The sequence below is a fragment of the Dipodomys merriami genome, unplaced genomic scaffold (genome assembly GCF_024711535.1).
Source record: "Dipodomys merriami isolate MVZ:Mamm:240054 unplaced genomic scaffold, mDipMer1.0.p SCAF_733, whole genome shotgun sequence".
Classification (NCBI taxonomy): Eukaryota; Metazoa; Chordata; class Mammalia; order Rodentia; family Heteromyidae; genus Dipodomys; species Dipodomys merriami.
Window position 1 is genome coordinate 1 of NW_027206328.1, and position 16063 is coordinate 16063.

The following is a 16063-nucleotide window of genomic DNA, read 5'->3' on the forward strand; positions in this document are numbered from 1 at the left end:
AGAGTGCTAGCCTTGAGCTAGCCTTGAGGGACAGTGCCAAATCCAGAGTTCAGGTTCCACGACTGGACCCCCCCCAAAATAAAACAAAAAGAAAAACAAAAAACCCCACCAGAATTACTAGAAGCCATTGGTTAAAAACGTTTTAGAAAACTGCCCTAATTACCCAAGTAATATAATTTGATGATACTATTTAAATACTTCAACTTCAGCAGAGAAGCCAAAATTTAAAAATGTTACAAAGTAAAGTAATAAATCAGAATATATGACTATTAATAATAATCAAAAGATGAATTTATAGTGGTAGTCAAATATGTAAGAAATGAGGAAATTTGCCATTCGTTTGCACTTAATAAGTGAGAAGGAATTTTCTAGGTCTTTTTAAATATATAGTAAGTTTAATGAAGAAACTATTCTGTCACATCATATGATACTAAGATGAAGCTGATATTAGAACAAAGAACAGATTGTACTAAGTGTTGGATGTTAATGTTTATACTTATTTTGGTTGTGGGAAATTGTGTTCAACTTGGCGTATTATTTTTGTTAACTGGTGTCATATCACTGGTTAATTTTAGGATAGGGGTTCCCTTTCCACAAGAACATGCACCTGATCTGTCTTTTTAGCCTTCCCATTATCAATGGCATAAGAGTTGCACACCAACTTGTCTAGATTCCTACCTTGGTTGGCCTGGATTCTGTAGTCCTTCCAATTTTATCCTGTAGATAGTGCCGGATGGTGGAAATAATCCAATGCACCCAGCAATAAATAGAGAAGGAAGTCCACTAAACTTTTGGCCTGGGTTCTGTTCTCAAGCCTCCTCAATAATTAAGAGTTCAGATGGGAGCCCCTGGTGCCACGCAGTAAGACTATTTTTTTAAAGCAACTACACATATATATGACTTAGTCATGTGAAAACCTCAGGACAAGAATAAAAGATCAGTGAAACATAAAGGACAGGCCCAATTTTAACTAGCTACTTAGAGGCTGAATAAGCTTAGCTAGCTACTCAGGAGGCTGAGATATGAAGACCATTATTCAAAGCCAGTCCAATCATGAAAATAAATGTGATTATCTCCAAAAAAAAAAAAAAAAAAAAAAACAGAAGTGGTCACAGAAGAATAGGGAGAGTGCCCAGGCACTATCAAGCCTCAGGAATGATGAATGAATGAATGAGCACTTGCACATGCACGTGCGTGTATACGCATGCAAGTGTACACACACACTCTCTCTCTAACACACACACACACACTCACACACACACAAATGAGTATTTCAATGCGAAGTTCTTTTTTTATGTTGTTGTAATCTATTTCCCTGTATTAGTTTACAAATTAACAAAATCAGCTAAGCACCTACTTACATAAACTCATCATGTTTCTCTAAAGTCAACTCTCTTTTAGGAAGCATGCTTTTATTTGAACCAAATGTAAATTATTCAGAAGTTCGATTTATCTCCTTCAATTCTGTAGAATTAGATGACTGTTTAGCTTCTTCCAAGCAATATAATTTTGTGAAATTCTGCATCAAGCAACATATTTCTTTCACTAGACAGGAAGCCTCTGTCAAACAATTAATAATAGGTTTTCTTCTCCTTGCTCGCATCTGTAGTTTTATTATCTTCTTATATTTCATGATCTGTCTGTGTATGACAAAGACTGCTGTGAAAATAAAAAGACCCTTCGTAGCACTTATCATTTATATACCATTCATAGATATGAAGGTGTTTAAATATTATTGAAATTGCTTTGGAATGAATCATGTTCACTTTGACTATTGTGAAAAAGAAGAATTGGTTTCTCAGAACTTTAGGTAAGAACTTGATTGAAAGAAAGAAAAGGAAAAGGGAGAAACAACTCAACACATACATTCAAATGAAAAAAAGAACAACACAAGAAAACAAATTAATTAAGTACTGAAGAACCTGCAGGAAATGCAAAGACTTAAAAAATATCAGCTATGACAAGCTTATGAAAATCCTGACTACATGGGAGTCTACTCTTGTGAGGATAGTGGTTAAAGCCCAGACTGGACAAAGATGTGTACATAATGCCATGCACCTGATATTCTAAATTCCAGGAAGAATAACATAATGTGGACTGAGCCCAAGATCATATACAAGTATCTGAAAAATAATCAAGATAATTTAGTGCTGGAGACCTGACAAAGCGGTAAGAACACCCATTTATGGGGCACAAGACACTCAATTCAAACTCTAATATTATGAGTATTAAAGTAAAAAGCTATGATTTTAAATAATTGGAACAATTGTAAGATTTGAATATTTGAGTGGAAAATGCATGAGAGAGATAGAATGAACCCATGGTGCAATGCTTTCAACTTAAGTGAAAATATTTTCTGGTACTTCAGACAAAACAGAGTTACCTTGCAAATGAGCATGGTTGTGCATTTGTGTGATGGACATACTTTACTTACACAGGTGTAAATTAAATAGATTTTATTTGGGTAGTTTTTACTTCTTGAACTAAGAGCCTTCATGATGTCCCTGAAATTTTTCTCTCAAGGCTACCACTCTACTACTTTGAGCCACAGTTCCAATTCTGATTTTCTGTTGATTGTTTGGTGATAAGAGGCTCCTGGACATTCCTGCCCAGGATGACTTCAAACCATGATCGTCAGATCTCAGCCTCCCGAGTAACCAGGATGCCAGGCATGAGCCGTCGATAGTTTTTATAATTTAGTAAATTGTACAGTTACTGAAGTTATTCATTATCATTATAACCTGTGTAATATATGTGTGTATGTATATAACAATGCAATGGATAGAAATATTTTAACATATTTTTGTATCTACAGTATGAAATCATACATTATAAAATAAAATGGAGACAAAAGTTAATAAGGAGCAAAACAAAGGAAATTATCACATGTTTCTTGTTGTTGAATGGAATACGAATTGCAAAAATCAGTTTGGGAAAATCATCTGTACGTTAACAAAATGCATAAGAGCTATTAATTCCAATCCATCTATTTGCCCATGTTGTGCAACCTCACACATGAGTGTCAAAATCAAACAACAATTTTTGCCTTTGCTTTTAACTCACCTGTTATAATTTACAGGTTAGATGAAGTAATCAAATAAAGATTAAAATAATATTATGTGAGGCTATGAATTGGAGCTGAAAATTATATTAAATGTGATAATAGCTAATTCAATTGCATACTTCTTACTTTTACTTTGTGATGTCCCTCATTCCCACATTAGGAAAGTACATAGAAGGTTCTCACTAAATTATGGGAACAATGTGGTTTTAGCTTATTTAGACCTGTAGGGGGAAGTGTGTTTTTGAGGACTTGTAATACATTGTGATGAAGATGAAGGGAGGGATGTTCTTATTCTGGAAAACTGGCTAGAGGCTTGCTCCCATAAAGGTAATGATGAATTCTACCAAAAGATTACAATAAAATCACTTTCACAACCATGTTCACTGCTGCACTGTTCACCGTAGCCAAGTTACGGAAACAAACCCTTTGGTGGAGTGATGGTTGGAGAAAGTGTGGCACATATACACAATTTGATTGCACCCATCCATTCTGAAGACTGTTACATTATTTGCAACGAAATGGATAGATCTAAAAATATATTAAGTGAACTAAGTCACTAAGTGAACTAAGCCAGACACACAAAAGACCCATGTTTTGTCTCATATTTGGAAGCTAGAACTTCATACAGGTTTACACAAATATATTAACCAAAGCGTGCTATTTACAGAGGAGTATTTCAAAGGTGTAATTTCTTATAAAATTGAAGTTTTAATCCAACAAAATATATATCAGGAAACTATCACTTGGAAGATGTGAGGGGAAGTCAAAAGGAAGGAATAAAGAGAGTTATGGAGGAAGAGAGTGAAGGTATAATATTCAATGCAGATAGTATGAAACTAGAAAAAATTAAAGTGGGGTGAGGTTTGGAAGGGTGTGGAAAAGTTATATAAAGATACATTATACTTAAAAAAATACTAATTTGTTGAATGGAAATTCCATTGTCCAAGTATTTAGGATAATAAAAATATAATTAAAAACAATGGAGACATCTGATCTTAAATTCTATTTCCATCTCTTTTAAAAAATTAAATTATTTGTTCTATAAATTGATCAGAGGGATGGATTTTGTGGCTAGCTAGATCATTTCAGATCTGTCTCTCTCTTCCTCTCTCCCTTTCATGGTTCTCATAGGTAATATGATTGCTCCATAATTATCTTAATTTATTTTGCTTTTATATTTTTGGTTGCATCATTTCACTTTCTGCTCTGCCATTTCACAGTTCATTTACATAGAAGGCATTATTTCCTATTTTCTCATTCCTAGAATAAGCTGCACATGAAGACACCACGGATCCTCATTTTCAGTCTGTACCTTTGAATACGGAGGAAAATCTTTGCTCTCTACCAATTCCCTACTCTCCAGTTAGAATAATTTAGAATAGTAAAAATTAAAAAGGAGAAAATAAATAATAGTGAAAAAAAAACAGATGCAGAAAATTTACTGGATTTTTCTGACCAGCTCATCTGATGTGAACTATTGGAGAAATACATGGACACCTCATTCTCACTGGCACTCAAAATCTCTGGCTAGGCAATTCTGATGAAGATGAGGAACAAGATGAAAAAGTAACAAATGGTATCAATTGCAAGAGAAAAATGGAGAAGTATTCATGTAAATTTATTCTTTGGTCTGACGAAAATAATTGCCTTCATACAGTGTAGAGACTACTTTCCAAAAAGGCCACTCATGTGAATGCTAGGGATAACGATGAATATACCCCTCTTCATCGAGAAGCCTACAGTGGACACTTAGATATTGTCCATGAGTTGGTGGCTCAAGGTAAGATATTCGTGCAATAATTGTGAATGTCTGGACAACCCTGAACAGTTCTTATACATGGAATAATACCAGAGTGGCTTCTTTATTTCATCATGATGCAGATACAAATGGCCAAACTAAAGGCTTCTTGAGCCCCTTGCATCTTTCTGCTGAGAATAGAAATAGCAATGTTATGCTAGATCTCCTTCTGTTGAACCATTATATCAAACCAGGTCTGAAGCACAACTTGGAAGAAACTGCATTTGATATTGCCAAAAGAATAATTATGTATCACTACCTCTTTGAAGTTGTGGAAGGCTGTACAAATTGTTCTCCTAAATCTTAATGGTTTGGGTAAGTTTCTTAAATTTCAAAATTGCCAGTCCATCCTATGTGTCCATACAAAATATTTTTACAATACAACAGCAATATCTTACTTTAAAAATTCATGGATTCCATGGTATTCTTCCAAGTGAACTGCCTGACTTTGATATCAAAATATATTTGAGTTGTTTTTATACACCTATAATGATTTTTGTGATTTTTTAATCAGAAATAATTTTAAGTTATCTGTTGAAATGAGTAGTACAGAAACTAAAGATAATTCTGTTGCTTGTCTGAAACAGTATATTTTAAAATATTTAGTATTCTGTTTGTATAATGTCCATAATCTATTTCATTCTCCCCTAGATATAATACTTTGAATTCGACATTGTTTTACAATATATAGGTTCATTAATAAATGTGGCCTTTCAGATTGCATTCCATATAGAAACAGTTTAAGATTTCTTTAATTCCTAGGTCCTTATAGAATTTTATTTCTTTGGGATAAAATGACAATGTTATCATATTTCAAAATTTTTATAAAAGTTATGCTATGTAAAGGCCTTTCTAAAAAGGTAAAGATTGAATACACTGATGTCAAACTAACTTTTATTTCTATTAATTACATGTATTATTACACTTGTATATTTGTAATCAATTTTTAAATTACTGTTTAATTTCTTGCATCTGAAGAATGAAAAATATGGAATACTTCACAAATTTTCATATCATCCTTGTACAAGAACCATGTAAAATTCTGTATTGTAATTCGGGTAGATGTTCTGCTGAAGAATGTAGTACCCTGTAAATTTAAGTAGTTAATGATGCAATCTTAAGACAGGCATATATCCTTGGTTGCCTATTTGTAACAAGGAAACCTTATTGTTCCCAAAATTTCTATTCATCTTATTTCTGTAAAATTCTGTGTATGGTGGAAAAAACGTATTGTTTGTTCGATTGCTCACATTTGCAATTTTTATCAATGATTATTTTAAGTCTTTTTCATTTGAAATTTGATCATACTTTGAAGCCTTTATAGCTAGGTCCAAAGGTGATGGCTTTTCAAATACTTATTTATCAACTGATTTAGCTTTGTGGAGCTAATGGATTCAAAGTAAGCCTTACGTAAGAGCTACTTCTAAACTTCGGCAGCATAAAATTTCCCAAATGACTTAGGGCTTACTGGCACAAATGTCTCCCTGACCCTTTACCCTTGCTCCATATAGGAACAGACCAACCAGAATATCTTACCCTGATAGCATAGATTGTCTAACTGGAGCAAAACTAATCTTAGTTACAAGGGATCATAGAGAGACGAACAGTTCAGACAGAAATGTTCAGACTAGAAGGTATTTTTTCAAAATATAATTGTTTATTACACCCTAGTATTTCAAAAGTAGCTAAAGCCCAGAAGGTGAAAAAATTGTTCATATGCATGATTCCCTAATGTCCTGGCCTGTCTACCATGCAACCAGGCAAGAACTTACACCACTAATTTTCTATCACTAAATATATTCCATAGCGCCAGGAGAAGTCCATATGTTTCTCCTCGTTATTAGGCCGTAATTTGGTAATGTTTTAATCACAGTGTTTCCTCTTGTCTCTAGGCTGTACATCTCCGAATGGTAATGCTTTAGTTCTAATTCTACCAAACACTGAGGTAGAGGTAATGGAATAATACTTTCAAACAGTTGCCTTGATACCATAACAACACAGAACAATGCAAAACATTTTCATGTATTATATATAATTATATATTTTATATTTATATGTGTTGATTTTATATTTCACACAGTGAATTTTACTAGAATTAATTGATAATTTGACAAATTGATATTTATTCCAATAAATAGATTGGAATATAAATAAGCTGGATTAGAATATATATTAGAATATAAAAAAGTATCAATGCAATGTTTTCGGTATAAACTTGTGATACATTCTAAGTATTCTTGGTTTCTGAATTCACATGGTAAAAAAAAAAACAATGTTGTTTTCCTCTAATCTATAAGGGATTTTACTCTGCTGATGTTTATTGTTTTAACTGGCTTGTCCCAAACTGTTTTTCTCCATATTTCTGAAGCATTCCTACTGATTATACTCAAATTTTATTGAAATGATGTATAAAAGCTATTATTCTTCTACAGGATCCACGGGTCCTAGGATCCCAGGTCCCAGTTATCCGCATCATCAGATAACTAGGGCAAGAGTTCTCACCTAGGCCCAAGCAACATGCCAGCAGAAAGTAATTGAAGACCCATCTCAATTTCTCATTTCCTATATTTCAGGGCCCCAATTCCTTGAAATGCAGGAATTAGCAGTGAGCAATTGGGAAATGCAAGGCAACCTAAAATGCAAGATGAAATCACAAAATGTGAAAGTACAGTAATTCAAACTTTCAGTTTTCAGATGACCATCCCATATGAGTGAACAAGACCACAAATGTCAAAAGATTATTTGTAATACCCCTCTCCTAATGATTAATAAATGATTTCAGTCCAACATCATCAGGCCAAAAAATAGTTCCTGGAATGATAGATTCATAATTGTCTACCAATGCCAGGAATACTTGACATAGAGGTCAAATATAATTCAGAAAAACATTAATTGAGAAGATCCTTAGTGCTTCAAAACACTGGTACTTCAGTAAAACTTGCTTCTGTAGTATCAAAATGTTATCATTCTCAAACAAATGATTACCTACATTGAATCTCCTGAAAGTATATTCCTTTTCAAATAAACTTTTTAAAATCACATTTGCCAAAATAACACTTTACAAATAGATGATATTTAGTGACGTTACAGGTTTTTCAAGTGTAGGGAGCAAGTTACAATAGAGTTGATTTATTTACTCTGCACTAATGCCAAACAGGTTCAACCATTCATTAAAGTGTAGAAATAGTACCCCCCTCCATTTGTGCTTTTCAGTAGGTGCCTTTGAAAATTTGTTAACTAGATCAGCCTCCCATATTTCAAACCAAAACATTAGCTAATAAAGTACATTTCATCACATAATAAATACATTTTAAAAAGTCATGAATAGTTGCTTTATCATATGGTGTTTTATGTTTTCCCTATCTGTCTAACATAGTAAGAAATATGACTTTAAGTCTTGAATATGGGTACTCATCAGAGATTTGACAAACATAAAACTGTCTTCTATTTCTATCATATTCCTGTACAGTAGTAAATTTTTAGTTTTCTTCTTTTGCCAAAACTTATAGTAGTAGAAAATATTATCCCATGTAAAATAAAGTAATCACAAACCACTGTACAAAGCCATTTATAAAACTGGTGGTTAGGAACATATTCTAAGCCATTTTTAAACTTTCTTGTTGACTACAGATTAGTCAAAAAAATCAATGCTGTTTGGCGTCTAATTTGAATTAATTATCCATTTTTAATCAGAGGACCATCAACTTGAATGCTATCCAACTAGACAATATTTTCACAATATACTTACCAATATTTTGAAAAAAGAATAAATATAGTCCATTCTCATACTAAAAGGGAAAACAGTTTAATTCTATGGAAATTTATAACTTTTAAAAGTAAATAAGTTGTTAAGAAGACAGAATGTATGTGTTCTTCAACATTCCAATGACTAGTAACTGCTCATTTTTAAATTCGGAAGATTCCATATCTGAGAGATTCAAAAAAGTACCGGCTTGCATGTTATGTAATTCTGCAATAGATGCATTTTCCAAAGGGATGTTACAGATTGAGGGTCAACAGAAAAAAACACATTCTGGTAGAGGATAAAACTATGTAGCAATGGTAATAATTCTTCAAGAGTAAGCAATTGTTTATCACAGTAAGCTAGTATTTTTTATGAACATCAATACCAATATTTATGATATAGAGTCATCCTAGCCCAACAGTTTCCAACTTTTAGGGTGCACCTCAAACTTCCCTTCATTCACATCATGAATAGCTTATCTCTATTGTGAAAAAATAGAACTCTACTAATGTGATGCCACACATGTTCTGGAAAGAATACCATAATAAACTGGGTTGCATCATTTCACCCCCACCACCACCACCACTGGTATTCTTGAGATAGGAACACTTGCAAATATTATTTATATTTATACTTTTTAAACTATCTTTTAAATTCTGGATGCTAAGATCGGAAGATTACACTTCAAAGCCCACCCAGGCAGAATGATTCCCTAGATTCTTATCTCCAATAAACTTCTCAGCAAAAGCCAGACGCAAGTGGCACTGAGGTTGAAGTGGTAGGGCACGAGCCTTGAGCATAAACAAGCTCAGAGACAGTGTCCAGGCCCAGAGTAAAAGCCCTAGGACAAACCAATAAAACAAAAACAAAAATAAAAACAAATCCAAACCTAACATTTTTCTCAGTGTATACAGTAGCAAATAATTAAGGAAATTGCTTCCTATGTTACATACAGGTAGAAGAAAGAAGATGTCACACGATTATTCTCTTCAAACCATGTTATACCAAAGACTCCAAAAATTGCTCTTATTCTAAATTTATAAATTAATATCATCAATTTTTTGGCAACTCTGTCTACAACGTTCACATTATCATTTTATACATGAACTGTTGGTATTATCTATTAACTAAGTTTTAATTATAAATCTCTTGAAAGAATATTCTAGGGAAATAGAATGCAAAATCATTTGTGAATTTGTCAATTAACTGTCTACTTAAAAAGAATTTCGTAGAATCCTATAGAATATAAAATTTCAAGCAAAAACAAATTATTTTAAATCTAAATTCTAATTTAGCAAGATCTTCAAAATCCTATATTAGACGAACTTTGCTATTTTCCAGGCTTAATCTTTTGTAATCCTTCATCATTTTTTTGGGATACAACAGAATGATGATAACTTATTTTTCAAATTTTGGATGGGAATCCTAAGTCATTTTACATCTAGGAATGTTCTGTAATGAAGAGAGAATTTAAAACACAAGTGAGGATTAAGTATGAGTTGTATTTCAACAGGAAATTTGACTCCTCAAAAGATAATGACAAAATTAGCCCAAATGTCCAACTATGTATTCCTTTCTTGTTTGTTTTGTTTTATTAAGACAAAATAACCTGGTCCAGGGAACATATCACTATGTAATTCCATTCTCTAATCTGCTGTCTTAATCTCAGTGCTAGAATTCTAAGCTTGTATCACATTGCCCTGCCATAGTTTCTTGGTTTATTTAATCTAGATACAGACTACCAATTCTGAACTTCTCCAGTGATATTATACACCAGAGTGACTGCTTAGACTGTTTACTATTTTCAAGGATGTTCTAATATTTGACACAGGATATGAATATTTTCAGATGCACCTGCGGGATCTCTGATTCATTCCGCCATGGATCTGATCCCTTTAATAATGATTATTGACTCTCTGACTATCTCTGATCCCTAACAATGAAATATTCTCAAACTTATTTGAAGGAAGTTCATTTGAGGACTTCTAATATTAAAAATTATCACTTGATTCTAGTCTTGTTCAGGACATATATTTATTGTTTTCTAACTTTTCTACACATTCTGAGGGTTGTTTCATTTGTGTATTTGTGTGTGCATATATAAGTGCTTCTTTGTATATGTGTATGCTTGCATGTATGTATGCAAAAGCCTCAAGCTCTTATTCAGCTCATGACTGGTATTCCATCACCTGAGCCATTCTTCCAATCCAGCTTTTGTCTGCTTAATTTTATATAGAGTTGCAAAGAGTGTTCTGGCCAGGCTGGATGCAAACTGAACTTCCAAGACTCCTTTACATTCTTAGGTTTTATTTCTCCAGTACTATCAAATTTTAAACTACAAACATTTTTGAGGGTGATGTCTAAGCTGTAGCCCAGATTTTTAACTCAAGAATTATTTTTTGTTTGTTTGTTTTGGTGGGGGGTCCGGTCATAGGTCCTGAACTCTGGGCCTGGGCTCTGTTCCTCAGCTCTTCAGCTCACGGCTAGCCCTCTACCACTTGAGTCACAGCACCAATTTTGGCTTTTTTCTTTTTTGCTTAAGTGGTGCTGAGGAATCGAACCCAGGGCTTCATGCATGCAAGGCAAGAGCTCTACCACTGAGCCACCTTCCCGGCCTCTAACTCAAGAATTCTTATAAAGATAGATGAACACACACATTACATATCCTGAGTGTATACTGTTAGGAATGTGATCATAAGCTGGGTCATGTTGAGATATGAGGATTGAGGTTCAAAGCCAGCCCAGGTAGGAAAGTCCCAGAGACTATTTTCTCAAATTAACTAAAAGAAAACTGGAAATGGCACTGTGGATCAAGTTGTAAAGCATTAGCCTTGAGCTGAATAGAAGAGAGACAGCTCGCAGACCCACAGTTCAAGTGCCAAGACCACCGCCAACAAATATGTCTGAGTGTGTATGTATGAGTGTAAAGAAAAAAAGAAATGTGATCTTAGCCACCAGTTCATTGCTAGCATAATCCCTGCTCTCACAAGATGGATATATTTTACAGTTAATTCCATGTTGTTATATTTGACTTGCATTGAAAACATAATTATTCTTCCATTCTACTTTCTACAAAGTTGCATGATTACCAAGCATGATTTACAATGGGATTGGCCTAATACTTCATGTTCCACATAGGAGTCTTGCTTTCTGTATATCATTCCAATAAATCTACATACTCAGCTTGGCTTTATTGTTTCAATGTTGCCTTATTTGTAGTCTTCTATATCGTATTGAGCCCTTATACTTAAACACAGAACTTCTCTTTCTCCTATTATTGCTATTGCTTCCTTACTGTTAGCTATGTACACTTGGGAAATAATGAAAAGCACATACACTCACAAAAAGAATGTTCTGAAAACCTTCTTCCCATTTAAAATTCACCTTAATTTACAGAGAACTTACAAAGTTTGAACTCAATGTACTCATATATAATGTATTTATAAGCAATATAAATTTCATATTTTCCTTTTACTAACCTGTCTCTGAAACACGTGTTACCTCTCAGGTCCATAGGTGTTCTAGTGTTATTTCAGTGAAGCCAGAATACATTCATTATACCTCAAGCAGCACCATCGATTGTTACTGAAGTAACTGTTACTGAATTTGGAAACTGACCCCAGGAGAGGAATGGAACATAGAGGAATAACAAAGTTCAAGTTATCTTGTGCTTTCCTTTTTACTGTACAAGAAAAGTATCCCAAGGGTTGAAGGAAACTCTGCCCCTGGCTTTTTCGAGTGTGTTCGTGAAGGTCAGCATAGAACAAAAGGAAAAAAAAACGTTGTTTTAAATGTGTTCTCCAGCAAAGGAACAAAGACATGGAGGTTTTAACGTGTATTATGGATGGCTATTTCAATCCTGAGATGATTCTCTTGATGCAGGAGTCAGTTATCAGTTCCTTTGGTCTGGTCCTGAGTTCTCCAGAGCAACAAGGATTCCAAAAAAGCAGGATCCAGTGAGTTTGATCAGCAAAAGAAGCATCTTCTCTGGCCAGTACTCCTTTAAGGAGGGTCCCAAAGAAATATCTGGGATTTTTGTTTGCTTGTTTGTTAGTTTGTGCTGGTTCTGGGTCTTGAAACCAGAGGCTGGATCCTGTCCCTGAACAGTTGTCTTTCCTGCCCACCTGCCCCCAAAGCTAGTACACAACTGCTTGAGCCAAAACCCCACTACTGGTTTTTTGGTGTTCAATTTGTGATAAGAGTTTGACAGACTCTCCTGCTTGGTTTGGTTTTGAATTAAGATAGTAAGAAAGCTAAGTGACATCAACTGTATAGACTTCTCTTTTGAAACAAAAAATATTAGATAAAGTTTATTGTAAAGCTAGTATTTGACAATTTTTAAAGGAAGAGAATATGTCTAGCAAAGAAGCCATAACTTAAATAATTCAGCAAAAGTAGGTGCACTGAATCATTTTGAAATTACTTTTTTCTGCTTGAGAAGATTATTGATCTTGTTCTTCCTTTTGGGGAAACTTAAGGTAATATTTGCACTTTTTGTTGGTTGTGGGGCTTGAACTCTGATCCTGGGTGCACTCCCTCACCTCATCAACCCCAAGTTGAGCACTGTACGGCTTAAGCTACAGCACCATTTCCGGGTTTTAGGTGGTTAATTGAAGATAAGTGTCTCATGAACATTCCTGACCAGGCTGTCTTTGAACCACAATCCTCTGGTTTCCTGAATAGCTAGGATTACAGGCCTGAACCACGAACGACCAGCTCATATTTGCATTTATGTGCACTGAATGACACTATGTAAACAAATAATGGAAATTTGAATCAAATGATGGCATTGCAGCTTTTCAGAAAATTTGAGGTAACAATAAATATGCCCTCCTTGTCCATGTGGTTTCATTAATAACTCATCAGTTATGGGACCCTTAAATGATCATTCTCTGCCATCTGTGTAGGTATTTAGTACCAGGAAATATTCATAGAGAAATATAGAAAGACTGAGAATTTTAGAAAGCAAAGAAGATAAAGTAAGAAAAAATAGCACAGAAGGAGATACATTTATTAAGAGGTAACGTAAGAGATTTAGAATGTTAAAGGTAATGAGGAATAAGACTAGTTGATAACTATTTTTTCAATAACCAAATATGGTTCTCTAAAACAGGTTCTGGTATACCTTAGTTATTACCATTTATTACTTAACTCTGGAATTATTCCTTCTCTTCTGTCAGTACTGTTACTTTGCCTCTGTGTTTTGGTGCCATGAATGACCAAAAATATTTCCAAATCTCACTTAGACTACCCTTCTCATTGTGATTAGCAGTGCCATTCAAAAACCTGGAATCTTTGAATTTCCAGAATTAATCTTCACCTGACATCTAAGCACATTCAAGACATTAATTGCTGTGAGTTAATGAACAAATTTTTTTTTTCAACAGAATATCCTAATATAAGTAAAGTTCATGAATTAGGGACTATTGTCAGGTGTCAGTAGGCAGGAGCAATTATATATTCCAAGTATGGTTTCTTTATTTTGCATTTACTAATTAAATGTTTTTTGATTTGGTTTTGGTTTGGGATTTTTTTTGTTTATTTTGCTCAAGGCTATCACTGTACCACTTGAGGCACAGCACCACTTCCAATGTTTTTCTGTTTATGTGGTACTGAGGAATTGAACTCAGGGTTTCATGCATGCTAAGCAATCACTGTATCATGAAGCCACATTCCCAGAGCCCTAAATGACTTTCTTAAGTTGAAATTACATTTTCATTCAGTAACTATGTACCATAGTATTGTCCAGGTGCTAGAAAATAATGTAGAAAATAATACAATAAAATAAATCCAGTAAGGCAAGATGGACAATGAATAACCCTCACAGTCTTTCAATGGCACAGAGGGTTTACCTCATGGAGATCTATCAACACGCTGAATGAGAGAGCTCCTGACACACAGCCCACCTCCAGAATGAGTGGGCCATCTTCGGTTCCAGCCACCTGGGGACGTTGTGCCACCTCCTACAGCACCCATTCAACCAGTTCCTGAGAGAAAGAGAGAGAAATCAGAATTACACTTAAATCGGGTGCCAGTGGCATAAAACTCTAATCCTAATGACACAGGAGGCTGAGATATGAGGATCATGGTTCATAGACAGCCCAGGCAGGAACGTCTCTGAGAATCTTATCTCCAAAGAACCACCAGAAAACTGGAAGTGGCACTGTGATCTCAAGTGGTAGAGTGCTAGTGTTGAGCTGAGGAGGTCAGGAACAGTGCCCAATCCTAGATTTCAAACAACTGAAAAGAAGTGGACTTCCCACCACAAGAAGTGGACTGAATAGCACCCATTGTCCTAGGGAGCATAGTAGAGAAGTCAGGCCGAGCTTCCTGTGAACTTGAGGTCATAAGTAGATCACCTGACTTCTCTGTGCCTCGGTTTCCCCAGCTGCAAAACTGAACAAAGGGAAGGATCCCCTTCCTCATGGGGATAGAGTAATAATGAAAGAGACATGTTTCGGTTCATAATCCCACACCTGTTGCACTAATAATAACAAGCCCCACCTGAGCCCTTTTTGGTATCTTCCTGTCATATGCTCACAGAATTGCCAAAACCTTATCTGAAGGTCGCTCCCTCTCTGCCTAGCCATTCTCCAGAGATCTCCCTTGTTTCCTCACAACTGTCCTGTGAGGAGACTGAGGTCCAATGGTTGAGGCCCTACAAAGAGCTTCACCTGTGGTCAAGAATCCGCTGCTATGGACTGAGTTTAGGATAATCCATGTTAACTGATGACTGAGCATGACACCACATGTCTACCATCCCAATTACAGAGGACCAGGCCTGATGGAGCATACCTTTCACAGGAGGACCGTGATCCAGCCCAGCCTGAGCATATTTGTAGTTTCAATCTCAGAAATCCTCAAGAAAGAAAGGTGGCTCATCAGCGCCATGGAGAGGAAACAAGCAGGGGGGTCATGGTGCCCCCAGAGGGGTGTTTGACCCAGGGTATGTTGTTGTTGGGACAGAAACTCACCTGTGCTGCTGGGAGAAGCTGTTGGCAGCTGCTCCAATTGGGGCAGCAGCTACGGTGGCAGCATCGCGGACACATGGGCCCAGAGCAGAAGACTAGGGGCAGGGACCAGGTCAGGGATTTAGGACTGCTGGCAGCACGGCCTTTCCTGAGGATTGAAACCTGGCACCGTGTGAAGGGAGGGAAAGGGCCAGGTGGGGTGGGAGCATCAATTTTCTACTATACTCCAAAGTCACCTCGAGTCTCTTCCTCACCACTCAGCCAGTGCTACTTTCCTCAACTGCTGGTAATGGTGTAAACTAACAGAGGGAATCCCAGTGCTACCTGGCAACATGGAATGTGGGCGTGGCCACCATTCTTGTATCCCATTGGTCAGAAAGAAGCATGAAAGAATGGTGGTGTGGCCATAATCCTGTGAAGCATGCAGCATGGGCAGAGTCAAGAACACAGAGTTTCTCCCAGCCCTTTTCCCAGGGAATTCTGTC